Source organism: Pinus tabuliformis, chromosome 2_2, assembly GCF_031772625.1.
Source record: "Pinus tabuliformis cultivar Carrire ecotype Pingquan chromosome 2_2, CPIR1, whole genome shotgun sequence".
Taxonomy (NCBI): Eukaryota; Viridiplantae; Streptophyta; class Pinopsida; order Pinales; family Pinaceae; genus Pinus; species Pinus tabuliformis.
The window spans coordinates 619,032,482-619,042,022 of record NC_142300.1 but is presented as its reverse complement, the minus strand read 5'-3'; positions in this window follow the sequence as shown (position 1 = coordinate 619,042,022).

The following is a 9,541-nucleotide window of genomic DNA, read 5'->3' as shown; positions in this document are numbered from 1 at the left end:
GTGTCTCACCCACTACAATACATTTATACTCCATTCTTTCATGACCGCCACCCTGAACCTTATATCACCAGATCGTTTTCACCTCCATCAAAATCATTTGCTCCGTTCCGTGTCATTGATGTGGGATTCATTAAGGCCCTCCTGTGACGGATCACTTCTTGTCGACATCAGCTCATTATCCAAGAAGTTGATCTAGGAACACCCCATTCAGTACTTTGAATCTTGCATGCATCAATGGCAAGTTTCTCACTTCCGGCGACAGGTTTACATCAATGACCTTCGACTGAAATATTTTGCGTGATGTTCAACGCCAAGTCCTTTATTCACACCACGTGAATTGTACTGCAATACCTTGAGGGTCATTATCATTATCGGTGATTCCTCTCGCGCTTGTTAACAACTTATATCATTGGCTGGTAATCAAGCGATGTCTTTCCATGTTCGACTCCAGAACATCTCTCACATGGATAGACTTGTACTTCGAGTGAAGATCGAACGAGATTGAAGACCCCGGATCTAGTTTCATCCATCCGGGTTGTGATATATATTCAGGGAAATAAAGACATCAAATGTACATCATTGCTGCACAGATTATCATCCAATCAAAGGGATGATGGCTCTATCAGAATCATCCGTCTACACTCAAATGATTGTCTGTCTTATGTACATGAAAATGAATTTATAAAGTTGAGCATGGAAATGCCCACCTCAGCTAGATCATGAAAATATTATGAAGATAATGTATTGTATTGTATCTTATTACAGGTCTCCTCCCAGCTTGAAAGAACTTTGGATCCTCATAATAAAGCATTTCACCCGACATCAAAAGATTAACAACCTCATGCTTTAAGGGGCAACTGTTATAGACATTTTTGGGCACTACAGCCCCAAGCATGAAATGTCCATAAACCAAGGGCTCCTAAGTCCCTAAAAGTGTTGTTCTAACCCCTAAAGGAACAAGGTCAACTGATTACAGCTTCTCCCAGATGTTCTCCATGAAAAACTGCTCAGAATTGGTCAAAACAAGATCATTTCAGCTACTCCACAGGTCAGGTGCGTTGCATCTCACCTAAGTACACTGTGAGGGTGCGTTGCATTTCAAAAAGCCCTTCTATGGGGTACGATGGGCGAGAAATGACAAATGGAAGTGTCATTCCGCGAGGTGGAGAGGAAATGGAAGCTTCCAGAAACTTCTCCTGTGACACTTGCCTCTCTGAATTCGACCAAGGATGAGTAAGAGATCATCAATCTCCAAGTGGAAGCAAGAACTATCAAAGAGAAGACACTAATCAAATCATAAGCTGACTCATCTCCATTACAGATATCTATATATGGATCCCTCATACCAGAGATCCAGAGGCTGGAATTTTGCATATTGTAAGGAATTGTTGTTGGTTTCTTGAGACAAACATCAGATTGTTGGGTGATCTAAGCTTTGTATGAGGTGAAGAGGGGCTTCCTTGCTAAGAGGTTGATGCTGGGTCAGAACAACTAGTTGTAACTCCTCTTGGATTTTTCTTGTTTATCAATAAAAGCTATTCAAGTTTTCCTCCATACTCTTGTGTCATTTATGTTTGTTGCATTTGTATGGTCAATTTATATATGATCCTAGATTGTTTATGATTATAGATCCATGTCTTTGTATAGTGCTATGCTACTGTGATCTTACAGGTACTCTGTGAAGCTGGGCGTGCAAGGGAACAAGTAGCGAAAGACTCAAGGAAGAGAGGAATCAAACCAGGAGATTAGCGCAAGACAGAGGTTGGTCTTCTTTGTTCCTCTCTATCTATACTTTATAAAGGAAAAACTAAAGTAGCTTTACTGTGTTTGTTTCTAAGGTAGCTATCACACCTTAGTGGGATAAGCAGTTTTGAGTAGACACTTTTCCCTGTAACAGTATGTATAGCAAGATACCAGCTGAAGTAAAGCCTACCCCCACCTCTACCAATGCATTTGACTCTGACTTTTTCCTACTATTAAGAGAAAGAATATGTGCCACCCTAGCTGAAATGCAAGATGCAGCCCTAGAGGTGGAATCCAATATCATGGCTGCAGAGAAACTCAAAGGCCATGCCGATAGAAGGAGGCAGAGAGGTGAGGATTCTTCTTCCTCTGCTTCATCTTCAGAGCCTAAAATAGACAAAATGACTAAAATGTTAGAGTCATTTGCTGCTGAAATATCCAAGCTGAAGGTTGAGCAGAGTTCTGGGAAACCAAGGCTTCCTAATACATTTGCTTCAAGAAATCCCAATCCATTTAGAAGAGCAAATGAACAACTACAGATCATGCAAAGGGGCAAAGAGGCTAGTGAAGAACAGAGGGTTAAGGCTCCTTTCAAAAACGTGGTCATGGAGGAAGAACAGCTAGATGAAGAGGATGAGATTCACTACATGGAAGACAAGGGTAGTGTTGCCTTATTGACTTTGGCTGCCTAGGAAGAATCTTTACTCAAGGACCAGACCAGCCAGGAGTGGGACAGAGAAGCTATTCTACAGACTGAAGATCAGAAAAGATATAACTTGAGGTCAAAAACAAGTACTTTCAAATAAAATCCTGCCCAAAGAGTTGTTGTCCCCACAGAGCAGCAGATCAGCAAACAAAAAATACCAGCAGCTGATCCAGTTATCCTCAAAGCACCAGCTCAAGAGGTAAGGGGCCCTGACAAGTCCCTTTCCCTTTTCAGTTTTGAATCAAAAGTTCAGAAGCTAAAAATATATGTACCTCTGATGGAACTTGTAAAGAGCAAGGCCTTTAGGAAGCCCATCTTGATTCCCTTGAGCTGAAAGCCATGCAAGCCTCCACTGACTATGTAAATTTACAAGATGATAAACCCACAGTTGTGCTTGGCCCAATGACTAAACCTGCTCATGATAATTCTCCATCATTTTATGTCTCTTTGACCATTCATGACAAAACCCTCCAAAATTGCATGTTAGACACAGGGGCCAGCCATAATCTGATGCCCAAAGCTGTCATGGAAGAGTTAGGCCTTGACATTACCAGAGCTTATCATGATTTATTCTCCTTTGATTAAAGGAAGGTGAAATGTCTGGGGTTAATCAAAGACTCAGCTATCACCCTAACTCAGCTGCCCATGAAGAGCATGATGATGGATATTGTGGTGGCAGATGTTCCCCCTGAGTTTTGCATGCTACTGTCTAGAGGATGGATTAAGAGATTGGGTGGGACATTACAAAATGACTTATCTTATGCCACTATCCCAGTTTTTGGAGGAGAAAGCAGAAGACTGTACAGGGAAGCCCAGCTGGGTTATGCCATCAGTGATGAGAGGAATCCCACTAATCATCCTATTTATGCTGTGGACACTAATTTTGGGGCATGTATCCTCCAAATTAAAGAATCCCAGAGGGCCTAGGTGCAGATCAAGAAACCAGTAGGCCAGGCCATGGAAGAGGAAGGAACAAAAGCTTGGGATATGTTCTGTGATTATCATGTTCAAAAGAAGTTGTAGGAGCAGGAGTGGTGTTGGTATCTCTAAAGAAAGAAAGCACACATCTGTCTTTCAAACTGACTTTCCAAGTCACAAACAACATAGCAGAGTATGAGGCTCTGATATTGGGCTTAAACGCTGCCAAAGACACGCAAATCAGAGACATAAAGGTGTTTGGAGATGCTAATCTCATCATTCAGCAAGTGAACAGAACATTCCAAGCAAGGCACCCAAGGCTGAGAGCATACAGAGATGAGGTATGGAGACTCAAATATTATTTTAATAGTTTTTGTATCCCATATATCCTTAGAGTCAAGAATCAGCTTGTTGATTCCCTTGTTGTGTCTGCTAGCATTTTCATCCCTCCCATGCCCCCTAAATTGGTTTATCAAGTCCAGATAAAATATAGGCCATCCTTGCCTGATAATGTCCAGCACTGGAAAGTCTTTAAGGATGATGATAAGGTGAATAGGTTTCTGAAAGTCATCGATGAATTCTTTGAAATGCAAATTGATCAAGAGAATGAAGCCTTGGAAGAAAGTCCCTAGCCCTAGCTAAAGAACAGAATTGGTCAAGATAGCATTGTACAGCTGCCTAGCAATCATATACCTAGAGGGCTAGTGCCTCTAGAGAAGTTGTTTGATCAAAATGATGTGCCTCATAAGTTTGCCCAAAAATAAGATCAATCTATAGTCCATAGGCATAACATATGGAGTCCAGATCATCCAAAGTATATAAATCTGTCCAGCCATTTGTCTGTTGCCCAAAGTTCTGAATATTGCACCTTGATGAAGCAATTTGCTGATGTCTTTGCCTAGGAATATAGTGACCTCAAAACTTATGACAAAAATATCATCCAGCATAAAATCCCTTTAGAGAAAGACACCATCCCTTTCAAGCAGAAGCTGAGACCAATAAAGCCTTTGCTCCTCCCTCTGATTGAAAAAGAAATCAAGAAGTTGTTGGCTGCCAAAATCATAGTTCCTCTAAGGTATTCAAAGTGGGTAGCCATCCTAGTAGTGGTGAGGAAGAAAAGTGGAGAAATCAGACTCTGTGTTGATTTCAGGAACCTGAAAAAATGCTCTAGGAATGACAACTATCCTCTAGCAAAGATGGAGCATTTGCTGCAGAAAGTTTCAGGAGCCAAAGTGATGTATTTTCTGGATGGATTTTCACGGTATAACCAAGTTGTTGTACATCCAGATGACCAAGAAAACACTAAATTCACCATGCCTTAGGGCACTTTTATGTACTCTAAGATGCCTTTTGGGCTGATGAATGTTGGGGCTACCTTTCAGAGAGCTATGGATATAGCATTTGTAGGAGAGAAGGATAAGTTTGTCCTTGTCTACCTGGATGATATAACAGTGTACTCCAGCAGCCATCAATACCATTTGCAGCATTTGAAGAGGGTGTTTCTAAAGTGCAGAAGATTTGTGATATCAATGAATCCTAAAAAGTCACAATTTGCTTTAGAAGAGGGCAAGCTGTTAGGACACATCGTTTCTATTGCAGGTGTCAAAATCGACCTAGAAAGAGTGAAAGAAATATAGACCCTGTCTGTCCCAAGATCAAAAAAGGACATCCAATCCTTTCTGGGCAAAACAAATTTTGTAAGGAGGTTTATTCCTTATTTTGCAGAATTGATAAAACACATTACCTCCATGCTAAAAAAGGGATCAGAAATCAAATGGATTGACGCAGTAAGAAGATCTTTTGAAGCCATCAAAAGGGCTATTATGGAAGCTCCCATTTTAATCAGCCCATACTACAATAGGGAGTTCCATATCTTTTCATTTGCCTCAGGTGACACCCTTGCAGCAGTTTTATTGCAAAAAGATGATGAGGGTTCAGAGCATCTAGTGGCATTCTTCAGCAAAACCTTAAGGGATGTCGAACTAAGGTATGATATTATCGAAAAACAGGTCTATGCTCCTATCAAATCCTTGAAAGCCTTCAGGATATATATTCTACACTCCAAGGTAATTGCATATGTGCCCTCTACTTTAGTAAAGGATGTCCTAACGCATCCAGATGTTGATGGAAGGAGGGCTAGATGGATTGCAAAACTTATTGAATTCAAAATAGAATTGAAGCCCACCAAGCTTGTCAGATGTCAGGGTCTTGCCAAACTAATGGCTAAAGAAAATTGCAGGATGCTGGACATGAATTTGATAAGCACAAACTCAAATGAAAAATAGATGGGAGAAGGAACAGTTGAACAAGGGCAGGATCAATCATTGGTAGAAAATCTAGCTTCTTGTGAATGGTATTCTACAATAGCTCAATTTTTGTTGAAGCTAGAAGTTCCTCCAGACCTCAGTTCAAGCCAAGCTAAGACTGTTAAGCTCAGAGCAGCCAAGTATTGCATTCATGAAAACTTGTTGTATTGGAAGGATCCATCTGGAATCCTTTTAAGATGTCTGAACAAAGAACAATCTGTGGAGGTCATGCATCAGTTCCATTCCAACATTTGTGGAGGACATCATTATTAGAAAACCACAACCCACAAGATCCTCAGAGCTGGGTATTATTGGCCCACTTTGTTTTCGGATGTATTTTCATTTGTAAAATCTTGTGACAGGTGCCAGAGCTTTGAAGGAAATCAGCAGTTGAAGTCCTTACCCTTGAAACCAATGCATGCTAGTGGTCCTTTTCAGCAGTGGGGTTTGGATTTCATAGGAGAAATCAATCTGCATTACATTGGCCGGCACCGATGGATCCTAGTAGCCACTAACTACTTCACTAAATGGATCGAGGCCATTCCTACTAGGAAAGTTGATCACCATGTGGTCATGAAGTTTTTGACAGAAAACATTTTCACCAGGTTTGGTTGTCCACGTAAATTAGTTACAGACAATGCAGCAGCCTTCAAGGCAAAAGAGTTGGTGGACATGGGTGACTCAATGGGCATTAAGCTAGTTCATTCCACCTCATATTACCCTCAAGGTAATGGTCTAGCAGTATCATCCAACAAGAGCCTGATAAGGATAATCAAGAAGCTGCTGGAAAACAGCAAAAGGAACTGGGATTCCAAGCTGAAATTTGTATTGTGGGATGACAGAGTGACCACCAAGAAATCCACGGGGAATTCTCCATTCAAGCTGATTTATGGCACTGAGGTTGTATTTCCAATCCAGTTGACCCTCCCTGTGGCTGGGTTCTTACAAGAAGAACAGAATGAAGAAAATGACATGGCTAAGAGGATTAGTGACCTGGCTGAAGTTCATCAAATCAGAGATCAATTGATTGAAAGGTATACAGCACATTAGAAGAGAATCAAGGAAGCCTTTGACAGAAAGGCAAAGATAGATAGTTTTCAAGTTGGAGACTTGGTTCTCAAACGGGATGCACTGAAGGAGAAGAAAGGAAACCATGGAAAGTTAGATGCTCTATGGACTGAACCTTTTGTCATTGCCCAAATCCAGGGAACAACACTTTCATGCTGCAAAGTATGGAAGGAGAAACAGTTTTTGATGGCCCAGTTAATGGGCGGTTTTTGAAAATTTATGCTTTTTAAGACTTTTAGACCTCAGCACTGTAAATATGTTATTTTTACAAGTTTAGTGTATGCTTAATTAGACTCCATTCCCAATGGAACACTAGGGAATATTGCTGATTTTGTTTTTGTATGATAAGGCAGTGGTCTACAGTTCTTGAGACCTCACAGGGAGGATCTCATCCCCAGAAGGAGCCAGTGTTAGCTCTATTATGCAACGCCAATTCTCTAAAGGTCAGAAAAAGGCTTGGTCTGTTTGGTGGCATCTTCAAGGGAGCTCACAACAGTCATTTTATCCTTTTTTCCTCCACCTTGCTTATTATCCTCCATCTTTGTTTCCCCTATTTGCCTCCTAAACCCTGCAAAGTAGCCCCTTTTAACTTTAGCCCTGAGCATGAAGCCCAAATCCACCATAAAACCTCACCCCGATGACCTCGCGCATTCATAAACCCCTCGCCTCATCTCCACCGTTGATCACCCCACTGATCTAATGGCTCCCGTCGCGTCCGATAAAGTAACCCGCACAATCTTTTCTCCACCGTCCAATCATTTTCATAAATATCTGACGGCATTTGATTTCATCGCGCCCACAATTTGATCAAACGTTAACACGCGATGAGAGCGATTTTTCTCTCTCATCCACCACTATGTGTCGATTGATGAAAGGAATCGCACAACCCTGTCCTTTTACCGCTCAATGCCCAAAAGCGGTGCGATAAATACCATTTACCGCCCGATCATTTCATCTCGCCCATTAAGCCTCCGTGCAGCTCCGTCGCCCGATTACCGTCCGATCTACCCACCGAAGATCTAACGGCCCCGATTCACCCCACTCTCACCTCGGCCGATATCCTCTACCAAGCCATCTCCGCCGCCCGTTTCCTCGATCCGACGGCCATCCTTCCCTCTCATCCCGACTGTCTGTTTGCCCATGCATTCCACGTCCTTGACCACTCTGTTACCCGAAGAAGGAGATAACTAGTTTTCCAGTACCAATCACATTCATTCCCCAACAACCATATTTAACAGAAGGCATGGCCAGGGGAGAAAAGGATAGAGCACGACCCTGTAACCGAATTTATCAGCTATGGAGCTCCACTGGTACGATCACTCCAACTGCCTAAGAGGACAGCGCAGCACCTGAACAGATCGGATTCACCCACTGAAGCAAGAAAACACGTTTAGAGACTCCATCAGGAAGTTAAATGCAGTTGGTGGTCAATTATGACCCCTCCATACCTAAATGGATAAGTGCCCTCATATTGTAAATCTATAAATACCCAGAAACAAGATGTAATCAAGGTTGGTGGTTGGCATTTGATGTAAGGTTCAAATTTTGGAGACTGTAGATATTTTGTCACTTGTAGCATCTCGTCTTCATTTTCAGCTAATACAAGCTTATTTTGTTGTTAACTGCTCACTTTCCATTCTCCTCTGTTCCAAGCTTGTGCTTGATATGTTGTGTTCTTGATCTTTTGAGGCTTAGCACTAGATAACTATCACCTTATCTCTGTGTTAAATGGTTGAATGTATCACTGAATAAGTCACTCAAGTTTCTTTCTATCTGATGCAAGAGAGTTATCATCCTGCCTATGCATTAGTAGAATAGATTTACAAGCTTCTTTACTAGTTGCAGCCGGCCATTACATGGTCTTGTGCATCTGCTGGTGTGGTTAGTATTCTCCATATTCACCCAATATCTAAATTGTGATCATTTTGTGGTCTAAAGCCTTGTAGTATGGGGGTGTTCACGCATGCCTGGAGTGAAACAAAGTAGAAGTGGTTATCTTGCTTGAACAAACCATCATTCCTTCCATTAAATCTGCAACAATAGTTGAATTTATATGTTACTAGGCATCTCCAAGCTACAACGTAGGAGAGTTTCTTGGAATCCTAACACTAGTTACATGGCCCTTGTTGGGGAATGTATAGAGGCTGAACCATCTTCCTTCGAGGGAGCAGTGCAGCAGCCAGTCTAGGTTGATGATATGGTGGAGGAGTATGACTCCATAGTTTGGAACAATGTTTGTGATATTGTTCCAAAACCAGAGAACAAGTCAGTGGTGAGTTCCCGTTGGTTTTACAAGGTAAAGCAAGCAGCTGATGGTAGTGTGAAGAAACATAAGGCAAGGTTTGTTGCCCGTGGTTTCTCACAGGTTGAGGGGATCGGCTATGATAAGACATTTTCTCCTATAGCAAGGTGCTCATCTATCAGATCGATGTTGGCACTATCAGCACAGATGGGTTGGAAGATCCATCAGATGGATGTGAAGACTACATTCCTTAATGGCAAGATTGAGGAAGAGGTGTACATAGAACATCCGGAAGGCTTTGAGACCTTTGATCGTGAGTCGCATGTGTGCCGACTCAAGAGAGATTTGTAAAATTCGAATTTGAGCTCAGTAGTTGTTTGTAAAATAATTAATTAATTCATCTTGAGTTAATTAGCTAGAGAAAATCAAACATGAAGTCTATGTGAAGACATACAACAGTTATCCCTTTGATTGAGGAATTTATACCTTAATTAAGGAGATCAGGATGAGTTGTACTTTGATTTGTAATTAGTTAGCTCAGTTAACTGAGTTCAGTCC